Consider the following 6959-nt stretch of genomic DNA (forward strand, 5'->3'; position numbering starts at 1 on the left):
GAAGCTGCAAACTTGAATTCAATCAATTCACTTCAGTAACTTTATTTATTCCCAGTGGAGCAGTTAAAACCTTTACATAGCAGAGGATACACACGTTTAAAGGGCATAGTAACAGGTAAAAGTGCATTTCCTGGATGTCGGAGGTTTCCCAAGAGAGGAGCCAGAGTTCAGAGAACAAATGGCCTTTAGTTTGAAGGTTAAAGTTAATAGACTAAAGTCCTGTATTACAGAGTCCCCTGCGAAGTTGCGAAGTTGCGCTGTAACACGCACATAGATTGTAAATAAAGATGGATGTAGCCTCTGTAACGTCACCCACAGGTTTCTGAAGAGTGGTTTTGAAGCTCAGAGTGAGCTGCACCACGGTCGCCACCTTGGCAGTGTCTGACTCCGCCGTTTGTGCAAGCATACGCTCGCCCACCTGTGACTCAAAACGGCCATGCCCTCAATTATGCACGTTTAATGAAATGTAAACAGGTGAGTTAGGTGAACTGTTTTTTGTACCAGGCTGTAAAGTTGGACATTTTATCATGGGAGTCTATGGGGATAGACTCACTTTTAGAGCCAGCTTCTAGTGGTCATTAGAGGAACTGCAGTTTTTGACTTCATTTTTTCAGCCCCGGAGGTTGATGCTTAAACAGTGTAAGATTTAGTGACATCTAGTGTTGAGGTTGCAGATTGCAACCAGCTGAAAACCCCTCCCCTCACCCTTCCCTTTCCAAGCATGTAGGAGAAGGTGCAGGGGCCTGCAGCTAATGTGAAAATATGAAAGGACCATATTCCATTTCTGCAAATAGGTCTCCCTCAATTCTACACACTGGTCCTTTAACTCTAAATAAAAATGATAAAAATAATATTATTATGATTTTACCAGAGCCAAGATGTTGATTTATTTACTATTCTTGTTCAACTTCATACATGCACGCCTAAAAATATGTACTGCAATAATTAATAATTATCTATTTCAGATATTTTTATTTTGAACCTTTAGCCAATAAAAAAGAACTGATTCAAAAGAAACAGCAGACAGAAGACAGAGTGTGCGCAGACCCTGACTTGTTGGCTGTCGTAAGGAGGATAATTTTAAGATAAATTTACATATTTCAAGAGCAAAATCTTCCTCATTTCCCTAATATAATTAAAAGGAGATTCAAAAACCCATTCAAGGAAACTGAATAATATAAGACTCAAAAACTCTCAAAATTATAAAACTGCTCCATTGATGAACTGTCCTCCTGAGAGAAGAATGAGGTTGATTACAGACGAGTGAGAGGAGAGGAAGATGGAGAGGCAGAGAGAGTTATATAAGTCAAATTAATGCAGATTAATGAAGCCCCACTGAGTCCAGGGAGACCTGAATACACACAAACACACACACACTAAGACAAGCTAACATATGGCGCACACACACATTAACATACAGACACTCATGCCAGCAAATATGAACACAAAGTAGGTTAAACAACTCACTGACTCTGTTCCAAAGAGACAAAAAAACAAAGTTACACACAATCTCACCCAAACTTAAAGCTGCATCCATTTATATTGTCTTTGGTCACTGGGGGGCAGCATAACGAACAAAATGTTCACATGTTATCACCTTGGTTTTCACAGTAAAAATGCAATTGCTTGATTGTACAGTATATCCAACAGACACAGCAACATGATGATTCATGTGGAGTGGTGTTTGTATCCAGTATTCCCTCTCTTTTAGCTCTGTGTTTGGTCTCCACCAGCTCCTGAGGGAAATATCTGGCTTTTGTTGGCAATGGAAAAGGGTAGAAACCTGCATTCACACCTGGGTCAAATGACTCTGCAGTAGACTTAGGCATTCATCAGCTCCGATTAGAGCAATGTAAACATGACATCCGGGTGAACACCCACAATTTTTGCCTTTTTTCCTGCTGTGATGTCTTTCAGAGAACAGACACCATAAACACACCTGTCACCTGCACAGCATGGTGCTGTTAGACCAGAAACACTGCAGCTAAACTGCACTCACTGATAAAAGTGTGAGCTGCAGCCCTGAAATAAGTTTCCAAAACACACAATCACCAGACGAACACCAACCCGGGGGTGAGACTCGACAGATCCGTTTTACCAGTTTGGACGGCGGCTGGCAGCTCACTCTTTGTCCCCTCTATCAGCTTCTGTGTGTGTGCTCTGTAACTTCATGTGATGACATTACTCCCTGCAGTTGTGTTTTGCTAGCGCTACAAGGCCAATCTTCTATACTTGACCCTTTCTTAGGACTAGCGTGACTCAATTTGATTTTTTTCTACCCAGATAAAACAAGTCCAGTTTTAACCTCCTAAGACCTGAACTCTTGCATGGTGTGCATTTTTAATTTCTCTTTGCTATATAGGCTGATTGGGACCTGAGAAAAATGATGTCCACATATGAGGACATTAGTTTTAAATTTCGATTACCGAGTGGCAGTATAATATCCTCATATGTGGTCACCAGGCCCTTCACAGCACTCGAGGAGGAAGGGATCAAACCACTTTAATCACCTTTGCCGCTTCAGTTTTAAACAGCTCATAGTTGTCTGGATCAAGATGATGATCTGCCCCCATGTGTCCCAGCCTCTGCCCCTGATGGGGCAGGAAGAGTTCTTAGCCAGTCACTAGTTCAGTTGTATTATATTTAATACATATTTATATTTATATTTAATTGTGCACCACTCAGGAGAAGCTTACGGTTATGGTGGTGAAGATAACAACTCCCATGATCCCATGCTATTTCTTGTCACCCAACACCATCTTTTGTTATTGTATTGACTGAGAGACCCCTAGAAGCAAGAAGTTACATACTGTGTGTTTCACAGGGCTTTTATCGCTGTGCTGCAGTAAGTGCATTTATCTCATTTCCTGTTGCTGGTGTTTCTGTTGTTTACATGCTATTCAGATCTCCTAGTTTCTTTCTCCTCTCTCTCCCTCCCTCTCTCTTGCTCTCTCTGCTCAGTGGGTTTTATGTTTAGTTATTCCTCTGCCTCCTTTATTAATAATGATACATGTAATGAAAGTAGTTTATTTGCTGTAATGGAGGCGAGCCTGAGTGTTTTGGAAGTGCCTCTCCACTTCCCTGCCCTGCCCCTGCCCACAGCATCCATACACGGTCCAGTCATGTACCAGGTTTATACCCAGTGTGTTTGAAGAAAGTCTCTACGTGTAGAGACAAATGTGCTAATTCACTAATTCTGACATTAAAGTTGTAAATATGACTGGACCAAGGAGGGAGGCAGCTAACCAAAGGTAATAAAATCCTCCTGCCAGCACCTCTGAAGCTCAGTAATTAACACGTTATATTATGTTTGTTTAATCTTTACAAAACTGAAGGTCAAAAATGACATGTTGGGGTTTTAGGGGGAGTTAGGTGCCAGACCATTTCTTGGCAGTGACTTCCTGGTCTTTCCGCTGGTTGCCTAGTGACAACAAGACTAAATCATAACTTACCCCACCTGTCAATGCTGGACACTGTGACCTCGTTGAACCTGGTAGGCAATCACAGTAAGACTTGTCCTTTGGAAATGAAGGTGTTGGTCTGCACAGTGTAAAACCTTCAAAGTGAAATCACCTGGTATTCAGAACAGATCATCATCTTAGAAAATGTGCAAATACTTATAATACGCTATTTTCCCCACAAATTCCCCTCCAGGATGCTGTATTTGTGTCATGTGCAACACAAGAGTCTAATTTCTCAATAATGTGAATACTGTCAAAGAGGAAGTGAAAGAAAAAGATACAGAGAGAGAGAGAGATGGATGGATGCAGGAGGGAGCTGAGGAGGGAATGAGAGGATAGGATGCCAAGAGGAGGATGAGGAGAAAGAGGAATTGAAGAGAAAGTAACAGAAAAGAACGAGGGATAATGGTGCATGGAAAGAAAAAGAGGTGACGGAGAGATGGAGGGGGAACCAAAGACACAGAGAGGGGGGCAGCCAGAGGCCACGTCACAATTAATTGTCTCTGGCTTCAGTGACTTTTTTTTCTGTTTCTGTTGTTCTCTCTCTAACTTTCTCTCCCTCTTTTTACTTTTCTGCTCCTCACTCATTCGTCTTCTCTGACCTCGTCCTCTCTCGTCCCCTTTCTCCTGTACTGCGCATCTTTTTCCTCTAACAGACACACTCTGCCTGAGGAAAGGTTGTTGGTGCTGTGGTCACCAGAGGCCTGTACAGTGGTGCAGTGGTTCACTGTTTATCCACTGCAGTGGGAGTCTCAATGTCTGGCTGGTGGACCCAGTCAGGGTCACAACAGCAGGGCTGATAGCGCTCCGGCGTCACGCCGGATTTCCGGCGTACCAAGGTGTTTGCGAAAAAAAAAAAATCAGGTTCACGTTCGCATGATCTGACAATTCCCAAGATCCAAGAGGCGCTTTCACTCTAAACCACACAAGTAGGCATAGCTTACTTAAGCCAATCGGTAATAGGGTGGGGGGGGGGGGCCTACCAGGCCCAGGGTCCCAAGAGCTCTGGTGCTCTACACAAAGATGCTACTGTAATATAGGCTTGTATTGGGTTTGTTCATCTCATGTCTGAATAATGTACATTTGTATCCACAAAAGTCATCAGAATATTTAATTCAATGGACTATTTATCAAAATGTTGTCCCAGGGGAGCACACCCCTGGATCCCGCTTGACAATTGCGTTGATCGGGGCATATATCTTAGCTTAGGGGCCCGCTTACCTGCCAGGGAAAAAAGTTCAGGCTCAGGATTTTTTTTTTACTATCATCCCTGCAACAGGACACAAAATGATTCCCCCATTTCTAAACTGACTTTAACTTTGAATTTCCGGCAAAGACACATGTTGGGCATCAGGATACTTCTGCTGTTACCTTTGACCTGGGAGTTGCTCTGTAGTTTTTGTTCTGTAGATGCAAATTGCACCTAAATAGCTGATACAAATACAGAGGACACCAGGATAAATGAAGTTTAACAACGTTAAATCTGCACGGACAAAGATTAACTCCACATCTTAAACCAGGTGGAGTCTTACCCTGCATTCATGTGGTGTTGGGACTCACCTTGCCGAGTTGTTGACATTATATACGCAGAAACATGGCAGATAAAAGAAACATTTAATTTGTAATATTGTATTAGGCTGTAACCCTTCCTGTCCAGTGACCTAGATTAGTTACAGAAGTTATTTATTGGGGGGTAACTAATAAATAACACAAATACTGGAGATATAATACCTCATACATGAGGTTCAGTCGAAATTCACCTGATACCATCTCATTATCTCGGGATAACGAGTTTTGTTATCTTGAGATACTGGGATAAAAAAATATTTGCGAGAACGGCCTTCGACGGCTTCGGGACCTGAGCAACGTATTTCCACACATCTCTTTTCTGTAGAGAATTGTGAAGCAATTGATTGCGACAATGAGATTTCCCTTTCCGTTTGAAGCTCTTTCATTTGGTTGTGTAGAAAGCACCTCTGTGCCTCAGCTTCAGGAGGGAACAACAGCGAGCGTGATTGGTTGTTGTCATTATATAGCATCAACATTTGCATAGAGTTGTATTGTTCTCAGTTCTCTCAGGGGTCACATTGATGGGCGACTTTTGAGCGGTGGTTGGTGGCAACAGCAGGATGTTCAGTGTACAGGGAATGGCGTCTTTAGTGTGTGGGTCTGTATATGTGAAGCGTCTCCCACAGTAGAGAAAATAGTCCTTTTTGAAACTTGTTATGATGTGTTTTCTCATCTGTAATGAGCTTGACAAACACTACAGTGACTGTGGACATAATGGACAACTTCCCCTTCAAAAACCAAACCGTCTCCCTCCATCAGAAAACACACAACAACACAAACACACAGAGAAATAAAGCAACAGAGAGTGATGGAGGGAGAGACAAGAGGGCGACGCACTAGAGAGAGATACAATCAGACAAGATCGTTTTAATACAAGAACGGAAATGCTGTTTAGCTGCAGGGAATGGCTGCAAACAGACACACACACACACACACACACACACACACACACGCACACAGCCTCTCAGTGTGCAGTTTTGCAGTAAGTGTAGCACCAGAAATAGCCTGAGACTGGTAAGAGCAGTTAGCAATGAATATTTCAACTATTCTCTCTTCCTCTCTTTAAATCTCCCTCTCTCCTCCAGGTTTGCACTTTTCTATTTTCACCTCTCTTTAAACTTTTAATCTTCTTTCTTTTACCCAGTCTGAGCGCCTCATAACACCCTCCTCCTCTCCTCTGCTGCCTTCCCTCTATTTCCACAGCCGAGGAAACCTAAACACATTTAGATGAATGTGAAAACATATTATTGAAATGACCAGAACCTACATCATTAATACACTTATATACAGGATCTGAGATGAGCTGGAAGTGTAGTGAGTCGTGATGATGTTTGCTGCTGCTTGACACAGAATGTACGGAAGCTAAAAGTGGCCACATTAATCATCTTCATCCTGTCATCTTGAGATTTTGAGTGAATTTATCTTTATTATATTATATATTATTTATGATTAATTTTACCTTACCTAAAGATGACAGTGATTTTTCTTGTAATGATGGGTCAGTTGTGTTGAAACAAATTGTTTTTTTCCCCCAATAACAAAATAAATGTCTTTGGTATCTCAGTATATAAAAATCATTGTATCAGGACTATAGAAAAAACTTCACAATTAAGTGTATTTCGTTGACCCTGCCGAATGTTTAGTGAATACTCCATGAGAGCTGATTACATTTTACTTGGTTTAGATAATTAACTCATTATCTAATAATTAATTATTGTACCTGTGGCTTCTTTTGGCTTTCATACAATTTCCGCAAATCTATTATCTCAAGATAACAAGATAATTTACCTGTTATCGACAAAAAAAAAACATATTATTATGATATAAATAACTTTGTTTGATTGTGGCCATGGTCGCTTAGTTATCTCCAATGAGATAATAATTTTGTTATCTTGAAAATACTTACCCAAGAGAATTAACTTGTTACCT

The sequence above is a fragment of the Seriola aureovittata genome, chromosome 9, assembly GCF_021018895.1.
Source record: "Seriola aureovittata isolate HTS-2021-v1 ecotype China chromosome 9, ASM2101889v1, whole genome shotgun sequence".
NCBI lineage: Eukaryota > Metazoa > Chordata > Actinopteri > Carangiformes > Carangidae > Seriola > Seriola aureovittata.